Source organism: Ursus americanus, chromosome 26 (genome assembly GCF_024610735.1).
Source record: "Ursus americanus isolate L20-20 chromosome 26, mUrsAme1.1.p, whole genome shotgun sequence".
NCBI lineage: Eukaryota > Metazoa > Chordata > Mammalia > Carnivora > Ursidae > Ursus > Ursus americanus.
The window spans coordinates 32,146,800-32,172,690 of record NC_142152.1 but is presented as its reverse complement, the minus strand read 5'-3'; the positions used below and the strand labels follow the sequence as shown (position 1 = coordinate 32,172,690).

At 42.9% G+C, this 25,891-nt stretch overlaps 1 protein-coding gene across 10 annotated transcripts in view; it reads left to right on the top strand.

Annotated features, from left to right (window-relative positions):
• Nucleotides 1–25,891, top strand: part of FOXN3 (forkhead box N3) — a 385,552-nt gene that overhangs the window by 21,428 nt on the left and 338,233 nt on the right. For 6 of the 10 annotated variants that reach the window (XM_087856175.1, XM_087856173.1, XM_045807654.2 and 3 more), the window contains exon 2: nucleotides 18,402–18,600. The exons of the other annotated variants lie outside the window; for them this stretch is intronic. The gene's annotated coding sequence lies outside the window, so the exon portion shown is untranslated. The remainder of the gene's footprint in view (nucleotides 1–18,401; nucleotides 18,601–25,891) is intronic. 10 annotated transcript variants of the gene reach the window in all.

Sequence of the window (25,891 nt, the reverse complement as noted above, 5' to 3'; positions counted from 1 at the left end):
TAACTGATACAGCCAGTAGACAATAAAAATCAGGATGGGGTGCTTGGCTGGCCCAGTCAGTAGAGCATGCAACTCTTGATCTTAGTGTTATAATTTCAAGTGCCACATTGGCTCTAGAATTTGCTTAAAAATAAAATCTTAAAAAAATCCATTAAGATATAGACAGTTTGAACAAAGTTAATTAACAAGCCTGATCTAATTATAAAACAGTGCACTTAACAGATACAGAATATACATTCTTTTCAAGTGCCCACAGAATATTTGCCACCATTGCCTGTTTTCAGTCACGAAGCAACTCAGCAAATTTTAAAGGATTGAAATCATGCAGAGTATATTTTCAGATCACAGTGACATGAAACTAGAATTCAGTGACAAAAGAAGATAACTGAAAAATCCCCATATGTTTAAAAATTAAGCAGTCATGGGTCCAAAAACAAATAACAATGAAAATTAGCTAATATTTATTTGTTTATTTTTAAAGATTTATTTATTTATTTTGGATAGTGTGTACGCGAGTGGGGGAAAGGGGCAAAAGGAGTGGGAGAGAGAATCCTCAGGGAGATTCTCTGCTGAACGCAGAGCCATCACAGGGCTCAATCCCAGCACCCCGAGATGATGACCTGAGCTGAAACCAAGAGTCGGATGCTTAACTGACTGAGCCACCCAGGCACCCCTCGAATTGGCTAATATTTAGAAATGAATGACAGTGAAAATTCATGACAAGCCAAATGTGGAATGCAGCTAAAGCCATGCTTGAAGGGACATTTGTAGCCTCAAATGTATACGTTAGAAAAAAAGAGAGGCTTGAAAATAAATAACTTAAGTATTTATTTCAAGAAGTTAAAAAAGGACAATTAAATTTTTTAAAAAGGTGGGAGGAAGAAAATAGCAAAAATAAAGAGAGGAAAGTAATGACGTAGAAAACAGACATCCCATAGAATCATTAATGCCAAAAAACTATAAAATCAGTAAATTCTGGTGAAAGTAACTAAGAAAAAAAAGTACAAATAACCAATATCAGGAACGGCACAAGGGTTGTCACTACATTTAAAAGATAATAAAGGAATGTGATGAATAACCCAGTGGCAATCTTACAGAGTGGAATTTTAGAAGAAATGAACAGATTTTCTAAAAATGCCACTTACCCAAACTGACATAAGAAAAATGAGAATCTGAGTAGCCTTGTGTCTTCTCATATGAATATGTAATTAAAAACCTTACCACAAGGACAACTTCAGACCCAGATGATTTTTCTGTTGAATTCATTAAATATTTAAGGAAGAAATAACACATATTTTCTACAAACTCTTCCAGGTAATAGAAAAAGAAGGCACATTCCCAACTTGTTCTAAGAAGTCAGCAGAATTCTGATGCTAAAACCTGACGTGATAAGAAAGAAAAATTCCAGGCCAATTTTATTCATGAATGTAGATTCAAAACTCCTAAACAAGATACTAGCAAAGTGAATCCAGCAATAAATTACTACGTCATGATCAAGTTGATTATGTTCCAGATATGCAAGGTTAGGGTAATATATTTAAAACTCAGTCCCTGTAACTCAGTATATAGAGAACAAAGAATAGGGGCTCTGGGTGGCTCAGTCAGTTAAGCGTCTGCCTTCAGCTCAGGTCATGATCCCAGGGTCCTGGAATCGAGTCCCACATTGGGCTCCCTGCTCCGCGGAGACTCTGCCTCTCCCTCTGCGCTTTACCCTGCTTGTGCTCTCTAGCTCTCTCTCTCTCTCTCAAATAAAGAAATAAAATCTTAAAAAAAAAAACCCAAAGAATAAAATATAGAATAATTCAGAATAAAGACAAAAACCATGATTATCTCAAAAAAAATGCAGAAAATGTATGTGATGTAATCCAACATTTATTCATGATTAAAAAAAAAAAAGACTCACCCTAATAAACAAGGAAGAAATTTTCTTACTCTAAGAAGTTATCTACAGAAAAGACTCTGTCATTAAAAAGTAGGAAACACCATGCATAATGGGGGATATGTTAAAACTTCCCCTTTGCTGGTAGGAAAGGACAAATAGACCAGTTATCATCACCTCTGTTCATCATTGCATAGTGGATTCCTGCTAATGCAGTGAGGCACAAGAGAGAAATAAAAATACTAGGATTAAAAAGAAATAGGTATGGGGCGCCTAGGTGGCGCAGTCGTTAAGCATCTGCTTTGGCTCAGGGCGTGATCCTGGCGTTCCTGGATCGAGCCCCACATCAGGCTCCTCTGCTAGGAGCCTGCTTCTTCCTCTCCCACTCCCCCTGCTTGTGTTCCCTCTCTCGCTGGCTGTCTCTCTCTGTCTAATAAATAAATAAATAAATAAATAAATAAATAAATAAATCTTAAAAAAATAGGTAAATCTGTAATTATTGGGAGTTTCAATTACTATATATGTAGAAGATTCAAAAGAAATTTCAGATAAACTGTTGCAACTAGAAATTGAATTTAGCAAGTTTGCTGGACACTGGTAAATATAAAAAATGTATTTCTATTTATCACTAATAAACAGAAATTGAATTTACATTAGAATAAAAATGATCAAATACCTAGGGGTAAATCTAACAAAAGTGATGAAGACCTCTATATGGAAAAGCATTTAACCTCGCTGAGAAATGAAAGAAAATCTAAATAAATGAAGGAATATATCATGTATATGAAATATGAAATTTTCTAAAGATGTCAGTTAATCTCAGGCCAAGGTACAGTCAGTGTAATCTCACTCAAAATCCCAAGAGGGTTTTTGTGAAATTTGATAACGCTCATCCTAAAATTTGTGCAGAAATACAGACGACTGCGAATAGCTAAGATACTCTTGAAGAAGGTAAGAGAAGAGGAGTTTCTCCACCAGATATGAAGGTTTATTATTAGGCTAGAGGAATTGACGCAGTGTGCCATGGGTGCAATGGACCAGTGGCAAGAATAGAGTCCAAAAAATAGACTTGTGTATATATAGACATACTATCAGTGACAAAAATGACACTGTAGGACATTCGGGATAGAATTGTTTTTTTTTTAAATTTTATTAACAAAAATTTTTTTGTAAATTTTATTTTTTTGTTAATTTTTGTTAATTTTATTAACAAAAATTTTTTTGCTAAGTTTTACGTGGGGCTTGAACTCCCAACCCTGAGATCAAGAGTTGCATGCTCTACTGACTGAACCAGCCAGGTGACTTAGAATTGTCTTTTTTAAACAAACAGCTGTGGGACAATTGGATGTTAATATTTAAACATAATAAAACTTGACCCTAAACTTACACTATATAACAAAACCCCTTCCAAGTGAATTCGAGCTCTAAATGTGAAAGATGAAATAATAAAATATCCAGAAGATAATGTAGGGTAGTATACTCATGATTTTGGCTAGGCAAGAAATTCCTGCACAAGACCTAAGAGAACCGATCATAAAGAAAAAGATAAAATCAGATGATATTAAAATGAAGAACTTATGTTCATCAAAAGAACTTCATCGAAGACACAGTTAAAGAGAGTGAGAGGCAAGTTAGAGATATTTGCAACACCATGAGAAGAATATACAAAGAATTCTTACAAATCAATAAAAGAAAGACAGAATTAAAAAAATGGATAATAGGCTTAAATAGGGACTTCCCAAAAAGTGATAGCCACATGTCCAACAAACGTGTGAAAAAGTGCTCAACTTCTTAAGTCTGCAGGGAAGTATAAATTAGAAACTGCATAAAACATGACCGCATTTCCACCACAATGCGTAAAATTAAAAGTGACTTTGGATACCAAGAGGTGGAGAGGATTTGGAGAAATGAGAATTTTCCTGCACTGATACTGAGGGTGCAAATTGGTATAACCACTTACTTTGGAAGCATTAGCTGATGAAATTGAACATAAGCATATTCCTTGAGCCCGGAGTTCTACTCTGATGCACAGATTCAATGAAGAGTGAGTACATATATACCAAAAATCATGCACAGGAATGTTCACACAGCAGTATTTATAGTGGCCCCAGACTGGAAACCACTCAATGTCCATCAAGAGTGTAACAGAACGTGTGCCCATGCACGTGCACGCGCCCCCCCCCCCCCCCCCCCGTATTTCATTTCTATAAAGCTCAACAAACAGGCATAATGGAAATATAGGCTTTAGGGATGCACGCTAAGATGCCAAATGATACAATACCATATAAGCTAAGGCAGTAGCCGTAGGGAGGGCTGCGGCACTAATTAGGGAGAGTGATGAGAGTTTCAGGGATGCTGGCAAAGCTCTGTTTTTTGACTTGGGTGATGATTACATGGATGTCTGCTTTGGGATAAATCATTGAGCTGTAGATTTTGTTTTGTGGCATTTTCTCCGTATTTTTCACAATGTAAATGTTTTAAAAATCAATAAATAATGTACCTTTACCACTGTTTTCTTGATTTTTCATCAGTTTAAATTATCACCCATTGACTTACTATTATAATTTAGACCTCTCCTCCTTCTCTTCTTTTGAATTGACACTGTTTATATTATGTAAACACTATTCATCAGTGAGACCAGTGATATACTATATGACAAGTCCTTTCTTGTGCAAATTTTAGGTTTTTTTTTTTCCCTGTTGAAAAACCTGGCCTCTTTTTGATTCATGTATATATTTGTATACTTACAAACACACGCTTCCCTCCATCAGCCCTTCTTTCTTTCTTTTTTTCTTTCCTTCTAATTCTTCGCATGCCTTCCACCAGCATCTCTCAATCTCATTTTGCTCTTGGCCCAACCTATCAGATAATGTACCACTTCCATTTTGTTTCTCCTGCTCTAATCTGCTCTTGTTGCTCAATGAGCCTGTTCTGGAACGGGGTTTTGTGCAGGGATTTCTTTTTTGCCTGACTCCTGTATTGTTTGTTTCTCGGATCCCCGCATTTTCTTCTTTTTCGGTTTGCTGCTTTAGGGGAGCACATCCGCCAACAATTTACTAAGCAAGCATAGGAGATAAATTTTCCAAGAACGTAATCTCTGAAAATAGCTTTAATGTACCCTTCTCCCCTTAGTGAGTAGTTTGGCTAGGCATATAATTCTAGATTGAAAAATCATCTTTCCTCCGTATTTAGAAGAAGTACTCAATTGACTTTTCGCTTCTGTTGTTACTGTTGAGAAGTCAGGGGCCATTTTGAGGTTCCTCTTTTATATGTGAATAGATTTTTTTTCTTCATGGAGGCTTCTGGAATTTTAATTTTATCCCTGGAGTGAAATTTCATGTTACTATACTATTGTTGTGTCTTTATAAATCACTTTGCTGTGGATTTAATCAGACGTCTCAGTTGGAAGAATTATGCTCCTGTTCTGTGAAAGGGTTCTTAAGGATTTTGTGTTCATTTAGGTGTTTGCTTCTTTCATTTTATTTTTTAAAAGATTTATTTATTTTAGGGGCTCCTGGGTAGCACAGTCGTTAAGCATCTGCCTTCGGCTCAGGGCGTGATCCCGGCGTTCCGGGATCGAGCCCCACATTGGGCTCCTCTGCTTCTTCCTCTCCCACTCCCCTGCTTGTCTCTCTCTCACTGGCTGTTTCTCTCACTGGCTGTCTCTGTGTCAAATAAATAATAAAAATCTTTAAAAAAAAAAGATTTATTTATTTTATTTTAGAGAGAGGGGGTAGAGCACAAGAGGTGGGGAGTGGCAGAGAGAGAATCCTCAAGCAGACTCTTGGCTGAGAACAGAGCCGAACGCAGGGCCTGATCCCACGACCCTGAGATCCTGACTTGAGCCGAAACCAAGAGTTGAATGCTTAACTGACTGAGCCACCCAGGTGCCCCTGTGTTTGCTTATCTTAAATCATTTTTTTCTTTCCATTTTCTCTGAAGACTTAGAAACTCTAGTAGTTGAACTTTGGACTGATCCTTTTCTTATTTTTTCCCTCTTTTCTTGATAATCTCTTCGTCTTGCTGCCTTACCTTCTGGATGGTTTCCTTTATTTCCAAATCATCAGTTGAATTTTGAATTTTGCCCATTGTATTTTTAATATCCAAGAACTTAAAATTTTTCCCTGTTTCTTTTCACAGCATCCTGTTCTTTTCTTTTAAGAGGAACAATGGTTTCTCTCATGGATTGTATCAATTTTTGATATTTGACTTTTTTTGATATTTTCTTCTCTTTCCTGCATTATCCCTATTCTCTCGCACCTTGTCATTTTGCCTGATTGTTTAGGTGTCTGACTTTCAGTGTAGGTTTTCTTTTCATCTCTAAGTGTAATGATCAGAAAAGCTTATTGGAAGCTTTGTGCTTGAATTGGGCTCATTAACTGGGGGGCTGCCCTGTGGAGTGGTGGGGTAGTGAGCCAGTTTCTTCACGTTTCAGTTCGTGTCAGGAGTTTTCCTCTGGGGCCACTTCATTTTTTCAGAGAAGGATCTTCTAATCCCATGTGGTGTTCTGATAGCCAGGTAGGCAGGGGACAGACTCTCAGTGTCCCATTCACCCTCTGTGTTCAGCCTGGTGTCCACCCCTGCTCCCTTGTCTTCGACCTCTCCAGCATTAAGTCTGACTCCTCCTGGGAAAGGGCGAGGGGAGTTGTGTAGTTCGTGCCCAGGAGGGGTGAGAACTTAAGGCACTAACTTCTCAGTGTAGGGTCTCACTAACCTCTGCATCTCACTCCCACCTTCCGCTGTGTCTGCGGCCTCTGGTTCCTGAGCCTTTCTGGGCTTCTGGGAGGCCAGTCCACTCACATCAATGGGTTTTCCTCTAGTTTCTTCGTTATGCCTAAATTCAGCTAGCACGCCTCCATATATCCGTAGTCTTCAAGACATTGGTTGGCCACTCTCATCTGCCGTTGTCCCCTCTCTCATGGGGGACATGCTGGTCCTCGTGGGCTTATGGTAACTCGCTGGGGGCAGAAACCATGACTCGCACATCTTTAGTTTGCTTGCAGACCAAGCGCAAAGGTTTAGGAAACACCCATCGATTGATTGATTGTCCGATGCCCACCTCGCTAATCATTGAAGTACTTTGCCCTTCTTGCCTTCTTGAGCCTTCCCTCCAGGTTCTTCCTTGTTTCTTATTTGCAGCTGGGTAGATGCAGATGACCGCGTCTCCTTGGGTGCTGCAGCCAGTTCCTGGTGGGTTCCTTCTCCTTTCTGTCACCTGGGTGCCCAGCAATGCTGGACCCTGCCAGGCATCAGTCCATCACCTGTGCCAAACACTTCTGCCTCCTTTGGCCAAGCCACCTTGCTTCCAAACTGTCTGGAAAGGAGGAGTAGGGAGGGGAAGGGGGGACAACTCTCAGATGCCTGAAGGGGCCGAGTTTCCCTTCCCCTCCTAAGCACAAACAGGGCGCTCTTAGAATAGCTTATGGAGCTTTGTGATGTGAAGATAGCCACACAGCCCTTCTCAGGATTGGCTCATGACCGAAAAGAAAAAATCTCTGGGAACACGTATGCCGCACTTCGTGCTCATGGCGGATTTGGAGAAGCTGCATCTTGACTGCCGTTTGCTGCGTGGTTTCGGTGTAGACAGCTGCCAACTTCCGGGCCTGGGCTGGTGTTCACAGCATCCCTAATTTATGCTCCGTAGCGCTGCCGCATCTGTAGACCTCAGCTGAGTGGGCTTTTCCTCCTTCTTCCCCTCATGCATTTGAAGAAGCTGGGAACATAGAACTATTTCCAAGGCTGCATGGACCGTGGGTTCCTAGAATCATGCCGAGCTCTGAGACTCTGCTCAGTGATCAGTTGGGCCCTTCTCCCTCTCTTTTCCTTCCTAGTGACTGGGAAATTGTTTAAGCATGGTCAGTTTTTTTGGCTTTCTTGAGGGTTTTGTTTTGTTTTTAAATAAGACTCACTTGATTTTTCACCAGTAATTTGATTTGGTGGAAATGATTAAAGGTTCTGACAAGAGTATTTTGTTTTGCTGTTGCCCTAACATCTCCTGCCATGGGGTAGTCTTCATTTGCTTTCCAAAGACTAGGACCTGGAAAATTAAAAAGACAAAAGCTCATTGTGTTTTAAATGGCCCACATCTAGAGGTAAATTTTATTTTATTTTATTTTATTTTTTTTAAAGATTTTATTTATTTATTCAACAGAGATAGAGACAGCCAGCGAGAGAGGGAACACAAGCAGGGGGAGTGGGAGAGGAAGAAGCAGGCTCATAGTGGAAGAGCCTGATGTGGGGCTCGATCCCATAACGCCGGGATCACGCCCTGAGCCGAAGGCAGACGCTTAACCGCTGTGCCACCCAGGCGCCCCTACTAGAGGTAAATTTTAAATGCTTCGGTAAGTCTGGTTTCACAGGGGTCAGGAGGGAAGAGTGCCCCTTATCTAGAGATTAGAAGAACACATTGTTTTACACAAAGACGATATGGTTTTACTCACAGAGTCTGGAAGGGCATGTGGTAGACACTGAGCTCTGCTACTTAGTTATTGCCAGGAAGAAAGATGGCTGCCGTTCAAATATTCTTAAACGATTACATTTTTTTTTTTTTGGTAGGTATTTCCCAACCTTAAATTGGTTTTATAGTTAATGATACCATCTAGCAGGTCACTTAATTTGTGGCATATGCCACAAATTTTGCAACTAGTTAATCTTTGAGGGAACTCCAGAATGTGGCACAGTGAGAAGGCAGACAGTACACCCTTTAAAGGATGTGTGTTTGATTATGTCTCACAAAATTCCAGGCTGGATGTATTTCAGTCATGGAAACTTGATTGCCCATTTGTCTTTATATTAAAGTGGCTTGAAATCATTTTTGCAAGGGATTATTGGCTCTGCCCATGGGTACCGAGTGCCTTTTATTCAGGTTTGTATCTTTGCCAAGCCCTTCCTCAGGAAGATGGCAGCTCTACCCCACAGGCCTGCTAGGTCTTAAATCACACATCCCCATACTTAGCTAACAACACAGGAGAGCTGCATTCCAGATGCCAGCTAGAAGTTTCACCTCAAAAATACTGCTGCCCAGCACCGATCGGACCTTTGGTGGAGCGAGGTGATGTCTGTGAATGATTGCACATTGTCTCACTTGTTCCTGAATTCAGCCTGACCACTAGAAAGCTCCATATCTGACATGATATTAGCCTTGAGCTTTCACTGAATTGTGCTTTGTCCTGACGCCATTGTGCAGTGTTGATGTCAATGATAAAACAGAAAAGCCCCAGGCTCCCCATCTGTGTGTTTGTTACTATATCTAAACCATGGTTCCTGGGCTTTATTTAACTTGTAAGTAATTGTTGCTTGTCCCAGATGATGGTTTCAAAAATTTTGAATTTGATCACCTGTAGATGAGGCAAATACCTTTCAGGTATCCCCAGACCCCACTGTTCCCTATCATCTGACACTTTTTTCACTTGATTACTTTATCTGTCTGGCTCCTGTGGCCATTTGAATTTGCAAATCCTGCTTTGCACAGTGTGGTGGTTAATTTTATGTGCCAACTCAGTGAGGCCATGGTACCCAGATATTTGGTCAAATACCAGTCTAGACGTCGCTGTGGAAGTATTTTTAGATGAGATTAACATTTAAATTGATAGACTTTGAGTAAAGCAGACTTCCCTCCACAATGTGGGTGGGTCTCACCCAATCAGTTGAAGACATTAAGAGAAAAAGACTGAGGTCCCTCAAGGAAGAGGGAATTCTGCCTCCAGACTGACTTAGGACTTGAGCTGCAGCATCAGCTCTTCCCTGGGTCTCCAGCCTTCTGGACCACACTGCAGAATTTGTAATTTCCAGGCTCCATAATCTTGTGAGTCAATTCCTTAAACTAAATCTCTATGCATCTACTCATCCATTGGTTTTGTTTCTCTGGAGATGCTTAATGTGCACAATGAGCTCTTTATGGAGACCTGCAGGAGGAAACAGTTGGTTTCCTTGTATCTTATGAATACTGAGTCATGTAACTGAAAATATTTCCTTCTTTGTGTTGGCTTTAAAAGCTTACAACCAAATCTGTGTCTTAACTGTAGCAGCTTTAGCAAATACATCCCGATAGATGCAGACTTCACACCGTGGGCCGCAGAGACGCACCAAGAGAATGGTGGTAGGGATACCAGATTCAGGCTGTGTTGGGTGGGCATTTGGTTGGCGCATTTTCCTTTGAATCCACCTCCTCTCCCTCCTCCTGCATTTGGTAAGTGTCTCAGTCCTTTTGGAGTGCTATCACAGAACACCCGTAGGCTGGGTGGTTTAGGAAACATCAGAAATGTCTTCCTCACAGTTCTGGAGGCTGGGAAGTCCATGATCACGGCGCTGGCAGATTTGGTGTCTGATGAAGGCCCACTTCCTGGTTCTCAGAAGACTGACTTGGCGCTGTGTCCTCACATGGCAAAAGGGGCTAGGGATTGCTTTGGGGTCTCATTTATAAGGGTGCTGATTATAAGGAGTCTTTTTCATAAGGGCTCCACCTTCACAATTGAATCCCCTTCCGAAGGCCCCACCTCCTAATCCTATCACATTGGGAGTTAGCACTTCAGCAGGTGAATTTGGAGGGGAAGCACACATTCCGTCTGTCACAATAAGCCATCACAGATATTTTCCAGAACCAGATAGAGGCGTAAACAACCAAAAAGATAGTGTACCTTTTCATCCATCTATTTCGAGATAGCACACACTTTTGAGTCATGATCAGAGAGAGCAGTTTCAATGGAGCAGTTTACTAGCTTTGTTCTGGAAGCAGTATAAAGACTTCAGCTAATGCATTGCAAGCAAGGTAAACCAAGTCATCTTCGGACATGGGTTTTGTGAGTCCGCAGTAAGGTTCCCACCATGCGGGGCGCTTTGGTAACGTTTTCTTTATTTTTGCCGTTTAGCTCAGCTCTTTGCATGCCCTTTCTCCTACTGACCTTTCTCATCTTTTCTCTCACTTCCTGCTTTGGCCTTGTTTTTCATGTTTGGGTATATTTGCAGCTGATTTGAAACCTGACCGTTCATTTTTTCTTCTGTGCACCATATAATACTCTTGACTCCCTTCTCCATGCCAGGCACTGGGGCTGGGTGATTTGAGAGCAGAAATACAAAGCAGAATAATAAAGATTTTGGCAAGATTAAAGGCACAAGGGCGCCTGGGTAGCGCAGTCGTTAAGCGTCTGCCTTCGGCTCAGGGCGTGATCCTGGCATTCTGGGATCGAGTCCCACATCGGGCTCCTCCGCTGGGAGCCTGCTTCTTCCTCTCCCACTCCCCCTGCTTGTGTTCCCTCTCTCGCTGGCTGTCTCTCTGTCACATAAATAAATAAAATCTTTAAAAAAAAAAATAAAAAAAATAAAGGCATGAGAAACAGATAGCCTTGTGGCTATGCTCTCATTTCACTCAAGCTTTCCCACAAATGGTCCTTCTCACTGAAAGCTACCTTGACCACTCTATTTAAAATTGCAGCTGGCCCCATCCCTGCTATCCCTGGCGTTCCCAACCCCCCTTGCCCTGCTCTACCTTTTCTTTATGCCAAGTACTCTCCATCTTTTAGCATAATATATGGTTTACTTGTCTCTTCTGTTATTTATTTATTGCTATTATCTGTCTCCCTCTGCTAGAATGTCAGCCCTACAAAGACAGGCTTTTTTTTTTTTTTTTTTGATTGATTTTGCTCATTGCTGTATACCAAGGGTCTCTGGTAGTGCCTGACCCATAGTAGATGTTCAGTAAATATCTGTTTCTTGAATGAATTTCAGTAAGGTAAACTGCAAAGATTTAGGGGAATCAGTTTCTTTAATATGCATATTATGAGGGAAACATTATTTTAAAATATATTTTCTTAAATCTAACAATAGCAATAACAACAAAATAAGTAGAATTCAAAGTAGAAAGAAATGGCAGAAGAAAGAGAATTTTGTGGAAGTTCAGATGAGGAAACCATTACTCTCAAGCTGGGCTCGAGGAAGTCTTGAGGAAAAACGTGTAGCCCCTCACCTGGGACGTGACGGGTGAACAGAAGTTGATGGGCAGAAATGTAGGTGAAGAAAGCATTGAATCACTTAAAGCAAAGGGAACAATGTAAGCAAAAATTTATGGTTGGCTCAGTTGGGAGAGCATGTGACTGTTGATCTCAGGCTCATGAGTTCAAACCCCAGGTTGGGTGTAGATTACTTAAAAAAAAAAAAAAAGGGAAGCATTTAGAGGGAAGTGTGAGGTGTGAGTATAGGGGCTTATGAATTGAGCTTGGCTGGAGCAAATGGTACACGAAGAGTACTAGAAAAATAAGGAGAAAAAGTAAGATTGGCCAATTAAAAAATGGACAAAAGGTTTGAACAGACACTTCACCAAAGAACTATGTGGATGGCAGATAAGTAAATGGAACTATGATACCACCATTAGTTCTTAGGGAAATGCAAAATAAATCCACAGTACCGTACCATCTATTGGAATGGATACAATTTTAAAAACCGACCATACTAAGTGTTGACAAGGAAGCGAAGAAACTATAACTCTCATACCTTGCTGGTGGGAATGTAAAATTGTGTAACTGCTTGGAAAACAGTTTGGCGGTTTCTTAAAAAGTTACAAATAAGCCTACCATATGATCTGGCCATTCCAATCCTATTTACCTAAGAGGAATGAAAGCATACATGCATACAGAGATCTGTATATAAATCTTCATAGCAGCTTTATTTAGAATAACCCCAAACTGGGTTTAGAATTACCCCAACTCAGGGGCACTTGGGTGGCACAGTTAAGCATCCAACGCTTGGTTTCGGCTCAAGTCGTGATCTCAGGGTTGTGAGATTGAGCCCCATGTCGGGCTCCACGCTCAGCGTGGAGTCTGCTTAGGACTCCTTCTCCCTTTGCCCTCCTCTCCCATGTACTCTCTCTGTCTTTAAAATAAATAAATCTTTTCTTTTTTTTAAGATTTTATTTATTTGTTTATTTGACAGAGAGAGAGACAGCCAGCGAGAGAGGGAACACAAGCAGGGGGAGTGGGAGAGGAAGAAGCAGGCTCATAGCGGAGGAGCCTGATGTGGGGCTCGATCCCATAACGCCACGATCACGCCCTGAGCCGAAGGCAGACGCTTAACCGCTGTGCCACCCAGGTGCCCCTAAAATAAATAAATCTTAAAAAAAAAAAAAAGAATTACTCAACCCAAATGTTAATGAACTGGTGAATGGAAAACAAATTATGGTACATCCATCCAATGGAACACTATTGAGCAGTAAATATAAATGAACTCTTGATATGTGTAACAACGTGAATGAGTCTTAAAATAATTTTGTTGAGGGGCGCCTGGGTGGCACAGCGGTTAAGCGTCTGCCTTCGGCTCAGGGCGTGATCCCGGTGTTACGGGATCGAGCCCCACATCAGGCTCCTCTGCTGGGAGCCTGCTTCTTCCTCTCCCACTCCCCCTGCTTGTGTTCCCTCTCTCACTGGCTGTCTCTCTCTCTGTCAAATAAATAAATAAAAAAAAAAATCTTTAAAAAAATAATTTTGTTGAGTGAAAGAAAAAGAGTATATATTGTATAGTTCCATATATATACATATATATTTCTAGAAAATGCAAACTAATCTATAAGGACAGAAAGCAGATGAGTGAGCGCCCGGAGATGGCAGGAAGGAGGGGTTTCGGAGGGACATGAGGAAACTTTGGAGGTAATGAGTATGATTGTTAGCATGACTGTCATGTTGGTATCACAGGCACAGACACATGTTAAAACACATCAAACTGTATTTTCTAAATATATCTTGTATCCCAATAAAGCTGTTGAAAAAGGTGAGGTCGGAGTCAGTATACCTAAGGTCTTCACGGTTAAGCCAAGGTGTTTACATCCTCTGTGGGGCTGTTCATTTATTCATATGAATTAAAAAATTTTTATATTGCATGCCAGTCATGTGCCAAACACCGTGTGTTGCCATTAATAGAACAAGGGAGAAGGAAGGGGGAAGTAAAGGATGAGTTTCATTCTCGAAATGCTGAGTTCAGGGCGTCTGAGGAATAGTCTCGTCGAGCTGTGTAGCAGGCAGTTGGAAACGCTGCGTCCTGCTTGGGAAGAGAGCAGGGGCAGAGATAATGATTCCGATACATCCCGCAGGGGGAGGAGCACCGCAGCCCAGAGGGCTGAGGTTTATTAAAGTAGAGCGTGTACAACATGCGGCATGAAACCCAATGGACGGATTAGTGTGCATTTTATTCTCCCTGAAGCAGGAGACCTGAAAGAATTCTTCTTCTTCCACCCTTCCCAAGAAAGCAGTGAAATGTTTGTATTCTGAGTCTAGACTCCCTTACCTCAGAGGGTTGTGGCAATGTCTTTGTGTCCTGGGGCTGAATGTTGGGGTTCCAGATATTTGGAAGTTGACCTCCACTCAGACTTTTGTGAAGAAAGTGGATAGAAGTCACTGATGTGAGGAAGGCAGGTGCTGGGAACCGAGGATACAGAATCGAACATGGGGGTTCTGAGGGGCTGATGGATTTCTGGGACTTTAGGAGAGGGCCTGGGTGTTAGGGGGAATGCCTGGAATGAAAGGCCCACGCCTGCTCTCCGTAAGCATACGAGAATGTGCCGAGTGCTGCGATGGGGTAGTATGTGGATGCTGGAGGGACTTAACACCAAGCACCCTGGTCCTGGGAGCCACAGCTAAGGACTCCTGTGGTCCCACTTGGTTTGGGGAAAAGAGCAGATACTGGGAAGGAGTGGCTGATGGGCATCGTGAAGGCGGCTCTGGGAACTGACTTCCACAGAAGCATTTCCCTGTTCTTTGGGCTCCATGTAATCCCCCAAGATGTTTCTCTAACCCTGGGCAAGGGGAAAGGTCCCTGAAAACACTTTTGAAATCATTTTCATTGAGGGATGTCTTGAGATACAGATTTAATTGGACTTGGAAGAAATAAAGTAACGTCATATCCCTTGTACTTCGAGTGTACCAATCATGGAGCTTGTGTATCCCTGTTGCAAATAGAATCAGGTCAAGATCCTCAGGGAACGCACACTGGGGGGAGAGCAGGCTCTCTTCTGGAGGGTTGATTAGGCAATCAGGTGTTGGTACAAGGAATCATACAGATGAGGACTGGGCAGGGGTAGGACCCTCTAGAAATCACCTCTTCCCTTCCCTTGCCTAAATCTTCCAGTAGGATGAGATCACATCGTCTTTACAGGGTTTGGGGGAAGTGGGTCCACGTTTGGCAGGATTATGTGGTCCTTTTGTGTTTGTATGATTACCCATTTTGAGAACCCCACACGGTAGTATCGTGCACAGAGCAGATTCTAGTTAAAACTGCATAACCTGGTAGTCCCGACAGACAATCATCTGAGAGTTTACAAAACTCTTTAAAATCTGGAAGGATTTTCCATGAGATTTCTCCATGAGAAACTCATTTTGTTCACCCATTTTACAGATGGCAAAGTGATGGAAGAAGAAATTCTAATCTTCCTACAAGTTCCCAGTTGATGAGTTTCTGGAAAATCTTAGGAGCAGGTGTCTATTCCTGATTTTCTAGACTGTGCTAGAAAGATCTGGTTTTGAGAAAGATGAGCCATGGAGCCAAAGATTTGGGTTCAAATTGTGCCTTTGCCTCCAGTTACTTGGATGACCTTGGACATATCCCTGGAAACCTCAATTTTCTTCTCTTCAAAGTAGGAATAATCTATCTCATAAACATAGGAAAATATAGGGAAATATATTCACTTATTCATTTGTGTACTTATTGAGCAAACATTCCTGAGTATCTCCTCAGTGTGCCTGGACGTTGGTGAGTTGAGTGACAAGGGGCTGAGCTGGCGGGACTGCATCACGTCAGGTCTTACAGGCAAGAGAAGCATGGGTTTTATAGTAGGTGTAATGGGAAACTGCTAGAGAATTTGAAAGGAGTCTCGGAGTCTGCTACATTTTCCTAAGTCAACGTTCTGGCTACTGTGTGGAGGATAGAAGCAGAGCGACTGGTTTAAGAGGTGTGACAGTATCTGGGCGTGAAAAGGAGCTTCAGCGGGAGTGGTGAAGTGGACCGGTGAGAAGGAGAAAGAGTCAGGATGTGTTTTGGAAGTACAGCTAATGGATTGGAAGTGGGGGGTGAGAGAAAAGGGATCAACAGGATTATTTTAGGATTTCTTAAGGTGGTGACATTTCCTGAGATTGGAAAGACTTAGGGCAGGGAGGTGGTTCTGTTTTGGACAGCCTACATTTGAGAGGCTTGTTGGGGACATCAGGAAGGCAGCTGGGTACTGACACGTAGAGTCCAGGGAGAGTCATTGGCACACGGGTGGTGTCTACAGCTCTAAGACTGGGTGAGATCACCCAGAGAGAAAAGGGCCCAAGACAGAGCCTGAGCACTAAAATGCAGTGATTGGACCAAGAAAAGATGAGCTAGCAAAAATCGCAGAGCAGGAGCTCTTGCTAAAGTTGAAGGAGAATTGGACGTGTGGTGCCATGGAAGCCAAGAGAAGGATCCCTTTGGCCCGCCAGCCCTGGCCACATAGTAGATACTCAAGGAGAGTTCGTTTCCCCTTTCATAGAAATAGTATCATTCATTTATTTTTGGTCTCTCAAAAGATATAATATTACCTTTCATCCCAGCATTAATTCAATTTGCAATGGCATTTTTTCCTCTTTCGTATGTCTTTCAAGGTTGAAATACAGAGCCCTGAAGAGTCGTGGGTTGGTCACCCCTCTTCAAAAGCATACATTTACCAGCCTGCAAATCCACCAAGTGAAGATTTCTCTTTTTCTGCCTTAAGTTCACATGATTTAATTTGCCCAAGTAACCTGCTGTCATAGGTTTTCATGGCATCCTGATATCTAACAGAGTAATTAATGCTTTAGGCTTTTAGGAACTGTTTCAGGTTTTTATTAATCACTGTTGTGATTGCACATATGAATTATGAAGGAGTTATTTTGGTAGTTGGATTTCCCCTTCAGAAAAATTTCCATATTTGTTCATTATGAACTGATAGCCTGGAGAAGAAGAATAAAAATGGAGACTGTTCCCTGGGTCCTATGCAGACATCTCAAATTATCCAGAGTAAGGATTACTTTATAGTAAACAGAAAGAGTGTGAGTTGCTTGAAGTTGGTAGTTAAACGTTTTCTCTTTCCCCCACCATAAATTAATTAGAGATTCTTTGTGACTGTCCTGGATATATGGATTTTGTGAACCGTTTAAAGATGTGTGGACATCGGAAGGAATTTGTGGGTTTTGTGTGATTTGTCTATGATTCCCATGTTTGGAGGAATCACTCCTAGGACCTTGATGATTCGTGTGCTGTTCTTCTGGGAGTTTTCCAGGAGACAGAGGTCTCCAGGTAACAGGAAAGAAATAGAAACCTAGCCCCCTTATTCCTTCTGATTTTATTTAGGGGAAACGTCATGGATTTTCAAAATTATATGATTGTATTTGAGATCAGTGTATGAAAAAGGAATGTGATGGTTGGTATCAAGTGCTTAGAATTCAATTCTAAAGTGTAAAAAAAACAAGACACAATAACGGTTTTCTTGGAAGCTCCTCCCCCGAAGGCATCCCCCCTAGACATTTACAGGCGCGGAGCATAAATGCTAGTGTGGTTGCCTGTGAGTCCTGCCTGCCACTTTCCTTGGCATGGGGGAAATGTAGATTTCCCCTGTGTTTACAGGAAATTTTACTCCCTGCCTTTTACTGTGACAAGAGAAGACTAGCTGCTTTACTGGGAACAGGGCTCTTTTCAGTGATTAGAGTGATTTTCCATGATTCTACCATACTTGGAACAGATTTTTTGAGACTACAAATAAAAGACAAAGTAGTTATATCACTGTATCGATGGAGGCAGCCACTCTGCTAGTATCCAGTGCCTTGACTATTAAGTGAAAATACCTGTTATTGCACTAACTGCCATTTTTTACTCTTCCCAAGTGGCCAGTTGGGATGAGGAGTGGGGGAAGGAGCTGGGTTGGGCAGGAGGAAGTCCATTTGCAAAGGCAACAGCGGAAGTATTCAGGCAGAGCCTGGGAAGTCTGATCTGAATTCTGTATAGATAAGGGGAGGGTTCTATACCTCGCAGATGGGCCACCCTGCTAATTCTACCGTAACTCGCTGTGACACGCTACGCACTTCTCATCTGATGGTATTTTCATCTTAATTTGCTTGCAACCTGCTTTTTGTGGGTAACAGCATTTTTGACAAAGGTGATGAATTTGCTAAAGCTTAACATTCAGATTCTTTCCTCGTATGAGTGTTGTGTAATTATATATACATTTGGGCTCAAAGGTCCCAGTCTAACAAATTCCCTTCACGGGAATACCATTTGAGTGCCCATTCTCTCATTAATTTTATTTGACATTTATGTCAACATTACATTCCTAGCCTAAAAGGAGAAATCACATGCGTACGCAGGGGTGTATTTTAAAGTGGAGTATTTAGTTTGGCAGTGAAAAGCAGCCAGCTAAGTCTGCTAAAGCAAAATTTTCTAAATTAGTTAATATGAAGTGGTCTAAATGCACTAAATTTAAATTGTTCTAACAAAGCCCTGAATGCTGGCGCATGCGGCTGTTTTGATATTTCCAACATTTTTCCTCCAGGGCTTCCAGAGTTGACTAAGATGGTGTTTCTGGAAAATTAACTTGGGAGCCATCAGAGGTGAAAGAAAGGGACTGAAAATAAGTCGCTCTGGTGTCAGGAGCAGAATTTGCTTGCCTGAGACCCAGTGCCAAAGTCAAAGACCCGATTCTTCTCCCAGCCACGCTAACTTGGGAGTGAGGAAGTTTGTCAGTTAAACAGGTAAGCGGCCAGTTGCGGGTTCTGCTGAATGAAGAGTTTCCCAAACGCTGTGCTGAGGTGGGAGGGCAGTTGGGGGCCCCATCCGAGCAGCAGCGGGAGCTCCATTCTGTCTCTGACCAGTCGATCACATGGCCATGGCGTTGCTTAGAGCTAACAAAAGGGGACAAAGGCGTGATTTGGGGTTATTAGCCCTAAACAGGAAACGATTGTTGGATATCATCGATATCCTCTGACTTGGGGTCTAGGCTGAATTCTGAATCAGTGGCTGCCACCGGAGAGGAAAGGAGCTTATCCCCAAGCAGCATCCAAGGGACCAAACGTGGCAGTTTCTTTTGGTTCCAAAATGCTGACTTTTACATACTTTGTGGTTTGTGTGTTCTCGAGCTGTGCTTTGTGCTTGGCTGTAATGATGAATTGCAGACTGGGCTTTTGTTTCGCAGAGAATTCACCAGCGTTGGAGAAGACTGGCCTTTGGCATAAGTGGGGGGTGGGCAGTTTGTCAAGACCCCTCCCCCACTCGTCTTCATTCCAGCATTCATCCCTACTCCCCACAGAACCCCCAGCCCTGCCAGGGTTTACTGACCACGAACAAACATGTCCGTCCCCTCCAGGCTGTCTTCAACATGATTCTGAAGTGTCAAGTGTTTGGTGACCAACAAACGTGTGAACCTGTCCAGAGAGCAAGGTCCCTCAAGGTCATTTCTAGAGTGATTCCAACTGTGATCTTCTGGAGTCATTTTCTCCTGGGGGTCCCTTTGGTGGGCTGGCCACTTACTGTCATCTCTGAAAGCTAGGAATTTATCAGCGAAGAGGAGGAGGAGGACGGGTGCAGTTGAGGAAGCAGAAACTTGGAGTCCGTATTGGCCTTCATCATCTTGTCTCAGACGGCTTTGTTCTCATCACTTTACTTTGGCTTTGAGGAGTTTGTGATTTTTCTTGCCTGATCTCACCTGCTTTCACTTGTGGCTAGGCCTGGTAGGTATGTTTGCATTCAGGGGTGTGTTCTGGTGGTGGTGGCATGGTGTTTTGTTTGAGCCCTGGTATCGCCTTCCAATCCCCTTAAGGGTACTACGTGCAGAACTAAGAGACTTACAGTTTTCTGGCTGTCGAGGCAATTCTGGATTTCCTAGTCAAGATATTTGGAGAGTTGGACGGGCCCCAGACATCTGGGTCACCTTTGCACGTGTAGATAAGCCCAGAGAAGTGAAGAGGCAGGTCTCGGAACACCTGCTCAATCTTCCTTTCGCCTTCTAGCCATTGCCTGTAGGATGATCAGAGAAACTTCTTGCTGTGTCACCTGTGTAGTGGGAGGCAAAGTTGTCGAAATCCCTCTGCTGAGAGCTGATAACAACTATGTTCCAGCACCCTAGAATAGAAGGGCCCTTCGAGACTGTGGAGTTGGTTCCCGAGGCCGTAGGCTCCGAGTCAGGGGGCTGGGACTGGCACCCCAGCTCCCTTGAGCCGTTCAGTGATTCCCCTCTATGTGTTCTGGGTAGAAGATGATGAGAGGCACCCACTGGCACGTTCTCGTTCTGCTCTCTTCCTGCCAGCTACCAAATGTATCCCTGCCAGGCCTTTATCACCCCCAAAGAAGACCTAAAATCTTATTAGGGAAGTATTTACCACAGAACTAATCTGTCCTTATTGAGGCCTTGCCTGGGTTTTTAACTCAGTTAAATGAACTACCGTTCCCTGAGAAAACATCCATTTCTCTGGAACTCTGGCTGCTGGCACTAGCTGCCCATGGGCGTCTTCGTCTCTAAGAAAATACCACAGCCTGGTGGCTTGTAAACAATAGGTCTTTGTTTCTCACAGCCTGGAAGTGGAGGTCTGAACTCAGGGTGTCAGCATGGTTGGGTGACGGCTCTCTTCCAGGGCACAGACTTCTTGTTGAATTCTTCCCTGGTAGAACGGGCCAAGGGGTTCTCTGGGGTCTCTTGTATTTATAAGAGTGCTAATGACCTCATCACCTCCCAAAGGCCCTGCCTCTCCTCACACCCTCACATTGGGCATTAGGATTCTAACATTGAATTCTGGGGGGACACAAACATTCAGACCACAGCAAGGGGTCACACTTTTCAGCCAGCAGGTGGGGAGTGTCTGTCATACAGCCGACTGAATCATTGGGTGGGGTCTGCAGGGAGTAGCTCAGATCAACAAGACTCATAGACAGTGACCTTGGAGATAATTCCCTCTGCCTCCAATCCCCTTAAAAATGACTCCTCTTTGCTGCTAAAGACCTTTCTTTATACAGATACCCCTCTGCCTTTAACCTTCAGGCCTGGGATGGAGAACTATGTTTGAGGGGCTGCTCGTTCTTGCCCCCCAGCGCTTATGGTACCTGGCTCATTGCTTGGCCTGGTTATGGGAGCTCAGGTAATATCGTACTATGTGAAAGGGAGCTCATGCGCAAGCTTTCTTCTCTTGCATGATTTAGAATTTGCTAGCGAACTAGCTCTGCGGGTGGAGGGCCCAGTCTCCCTTCTTTAGCAAAATATCTAGAAAGCAACAAGTGCAGCTGGTCTTCTCCAAGTGCAGCTTTATTGGCACCTGGCTTCTTGTAATATATTTTTAATATACTATGTATGCTGTATCTGAGTAAATCAGTGGGTATGTTTTGAAATTAAATATTTGCTAAGGGCTAGGTTCTTCTGGTGTTAAATTATTGATAACAAACTTCACAGACAGTGTATGAGACTTGATGATATATGATTTTTGAGTGACCTGCCATTTATTAGACTTTATCTGCCCATGAAATCCATTTCCAATTCAGACCATATCTACTTTGGGATTGCTTGCCGGAAATCTATTCCCAGGTTTCTCCTTATTTCAGTGAAATATCTCTGTCTCAGCACCTTTCCCAAGGTGGCTGATCTAATCGGGGGCCAATCACTTATCGCTTCTCATTTCCTTTGGCAGGTCTGTCAAACTGGGAAGTGCATGTCAGGGACACTCAGAAGTACTAGGTGACCCACCCCCTTCGCCCTTTTCTTCTATAGCGGAAGGTTGGAAGCGGTGAACGCCCCCAACCAGAGCCCTGCTCCAGGGTCTATAGACAGAAACAGGACCACCTTCATGGTTGGGGTAACGGAAGCGGTCTCCCTGCTTTCCCCTCGGTCAGGAGCTGTCTCAGGAGCTGTCGGGAACCTCTCTGTGCTGAGTGGTGCTCATTGACCCTCAAGCAATGAGAACTCATTTGCAAGGCACCAACGGCTGCTGGGCCCCCAAGTCTTTTTCAGCTCCCCTTTCCTATCTGACTTCTCTGCAGACAGGTGCATGCTTCTGGCTGAGGCAGGGTCCAGCTGGCAGGAGGACTCTAACTTGTCATCACAGAAATAAAATATGTCACCTCTGTGTTCCCAACCTCTGTTGTTTCATGTTTAACCAGCACTTTGAATCTTTATAAACATGTCAGGGTTTCTATTTTTATTTCCTAATTAATTCAGAAAAGGAGCAGAAGACATTGCTAATGATGGAAAAGAGAAACGGACAGGTAGAGCCGAGGGTGGCTTTTGTTTTTCAGTTTGATAAGACAGTTGAATGAATATGGGCACCCAGCAATTCAGACAATTACTTGGTGCCTGCCAATGCTTTGGTGATTCTTGGGCTGTCCTGGAACTGGTCAAATTTATGAATGGGTCTAAACCGATCAAATACCATGGCAAGCTTTTCTTCTGATACTAACGGACAGTGAGACTTCATTTTCCCGTGCAGCAAGGAGAACAAGAATTTTCACATATATTAATCTTCAAATTATTTGAAATATGTTCTTTTTAGTACTACTTCTGAAATTACATTCTCTGGGTACATTAAACCTAATTTACCCTTTGTCTTGATGACTCAAAATCATCTTTCTAAATATCTGGAACTGTGTACTTTAGTGATTCCACAATCTTAACAGTCTCAAGGGTGTAGTGTTTTAATTAAATGAGCATTTCCTCTATTCCGTTGTTACCAAAAAGGCTAAAATAGTAGACATGAAATAATGGAAAGAGTTGTAAACTTAGAGCCAAAACTCTGGTTCTAATTTAAGTTTAATCATTAATTAGCTGTTTGACCTTTAGCAAGTCTCTTAACCTCTCTGAGAATTTATTTCTTCATCTATAAAAATGGGGAATTGGACCATAGTATTCCCAAGGTTGTTTAGATTTCTAAAATTTTATAAATTTATGATAAAGGACCATGCTATGCTGTAATGCCAGTTCTCCTAAGGGCATTGAGGTTAGGATTATTTGTTTCTTTATGCTATGGTCCCACATTGCTAAGATTTTCTAGATATTGTGTTAGCTTTGAAGCTTTTCTCCATTCCCTGGGTTGTGAACTACAGCCTCCAGGCCAAATTCGACCCACCACCTGTTTTTGTAAATAAAATTTTATTGGAACAGAGCCACACTCATTCACTTACGTCTATGGCTTCTTTGGAGCTACGGTGGTGGAACTGAGTAATCACAGCCAGGAAGGTATGAGCCACAATGCCTAAAATATTTGTTGTCTGATCTTTATAGGAAAAGCTTGCCAACCTCTGCTTTCTTCTTTAAAAACATTACAAAAAAAATTTTTCCCCCCTGCAGTCTATTACTTTTCACTGCAATCACTGTCTCCCTCCAGGATTTGGTTTTCATTTACCACATCATCTTGGCTAGAGGCGAAGAAACCAGTCAACACAACTAATCAGAATTAAGTTCAAAGAAAGAGTCAGTGGGTTCTGAACAAAACTTCAAGGGGACAGTCGGGGCAGGTGCTGAGTGCTTGGGCTTTTTAGCTACTTACAGGTCCTGTCCTTTCTCATTTACATTTCTGGATCATTCTTGCTAGTTATCCAATGTAGATGAAGTCTTATCACCACCGGAAATTTCTAGAAATGGGTGCTTTTATTCTGCTGATGGGTCTGGGTTTGCCATAAAGTCCGGTTCTTGGACCTGTATGTGCCACGTCATGCATGTGGCTTCACTGTCACGGGGAGGCTCCCTATGAATGTAGTCAACTGAACCTGAGACCCACACACAGCTGCGTGTCAAGCCTGCTCCGCTGCCCCCCGCTGTCCCCCCTCTACATGTTTCAGCTCCACCCTTCAGCGGCCCTTCCTGCCACTTGGGCGGACCCGTTGTGAAACTGATAGGCCAAATGACAGAAAATGAGATAAGCCCCAAGCAGTCGTGGGCAAGACACTGTGCCTTAAAGTTTACCAGGCGTTTCCTCTCTTGCGTGCGACCAGGTGAGTCAGCCTTGCCAGAGCCCCGAGTTGGCTCAGCTCGTGGTATAGTGACCTTGATTCCCGTTAGGCCCTTGTTCCTGTGTGTAGCTCGCTGGGTGGTGAGGGGAAGGAGTTAGGTAAGAGGCAAGACTGCAGAATTTCTGGGTCCCTAGCAGTAACAGCACCAACCCCAGTTCCTGTCAGTTACTGATGATCCCACTATTTTGTGGGCATGGTTGTGAGGCCATGTATGTAGAGACTACTGCCCCCCTCGGTGGCCCGTAAATTCTTTACATGCAGGAGCTATTTTTTATCTTAGCTCCAAATCTCTGTTGAACGGAACAATATCTGGCTTCAACAAACACATGTTGAATTGATTTGTAATGACCAAGGTTTTCTGGTGACACAACTGAGTTGACCGCATGTCTAGGCAGACCTCTGTAGTAGCCATACATATAAAATTGGCTCCCTGTACAGTGCTCAGTGTTAGAGCACAGCCACCTCTTGGAGGAACTAGCCCTTCCTTCTGGAGATAGCACTAGAAGGCAGGCAACAGCTGCAGGGGTGACCGAGCCAGGCTGAAGTCTGGGTGGAAGTCTTGTCTTAGCTGCTGCTCACCTCAGATCACCGTCACCTTCCGCCACCTCCATCCTGCCCGTGCCTCTGAGACTGACACCCATTCCTCACCTCCATCCGTTTGCCCCTCTGCTGTCAAGGGGTGATCAGACTGTAGGAAATGGGAAAAAAAAGACTAACATATGACTCAACTTGAGGGTTATCTAAGAAAGGGCTAAAAACAGGACAGCGTGGTAACTATAGGTAATAATGATGTATTGCATATTTGAAAGTTGCTGAGAGAAGGGTGCCCGGCTGGCTCAGTCGGTTGAGCATCCGACTCGGTTTCGGCTCAGGTCATGATCTCGTGGGTCATGAGATCGATCCCTACATCGGGTTCTGTGCTCAGTGGGGAGTCTACTTGGGGATTCTTTCCCTCTGCTCCCCCCATGGATAAATAAATCTTTTTTAAAGAAAAAGAAAGTTGCTTAAAGAGTAGATCTTAAAAGTTCTCATCACACACAAAAAAGTGTAACTGTGCAATGATGGATGTTAACTAGACTTCTTGTGGTGATCATTTCACAAGATATACAAATATCAAATCATTTTGTTGTACACCGAAAGTCATACGTTTGTTATATGTGAATTATACTTCAACTAAAAAAAAAAGGAGCCGACCCATGCTTGATCCATGTGTAAATACATAGGAGTTTCTGGGGCGCCTGGCATGTTGGTAGAGCATGTGACTCTCGAGCTTGGAGCTGTGAATTCCCACTCACTTTGGGTGTAGAGCTTACTTAAAAAAAATACATAGGAGTTTCTTTCTGTTACATGTACTGTATTGGGAAATGAATAGCAAATACTTGATTCATTCATTAAAAAAAAATTGAATCTCTGATTTGTGCCAGGCTTATGCTAGTTGTTGGAGTTACGGCAGTAACAAGGACAGAAGGGAATTCATAGGTAATTAACAAGGAAACAAGTGAAACAGTTGTAAATTGTGATAACAAATAATGAGGGATACAAATGTTAGGGGCCAGATCTGAGGAGGTGACATTTATTGAGCAGGAGTCTTAAAAATCCAGAAGGAGCCTCATTATGCAGGTGAGGGAAGAAAGAGCTTCCAGGCTGTGGGCACAGCACGTGCAAAGACCCTGAGGCTGATGGAGGGAGCCTCGGCTCCTCTGGAATTGAAACAGGGTGAATGTGTGGGAATGTGTGGCCTGGGTGGAGGTCCAGGATGTGGTCGGGGCAGGCTGCTCCCTGAGGAGGTTGGGTTTATCGTTGCTGCCATGGTTTCACGCGTTCAGATTTCTCTTGAGAGCATCACTTTTGCTGTTGTATGGGGTGCAGTCATTGAGACCAGGCGGGTGATGTCCTGGACCAGAATAAGGTAAAGCTCTAAAGTAGAGAAGATGAAGAGAACTTTCTGGTGTCCGGAGGGACAAGGAGGTGTTGGGATGCTGACATCTAGGAGGTGGCATTTATTAAGATGAGGGAAATTGAGGGGAGTGGAAGGACAGATTTGGAGGAAAAGTTTAA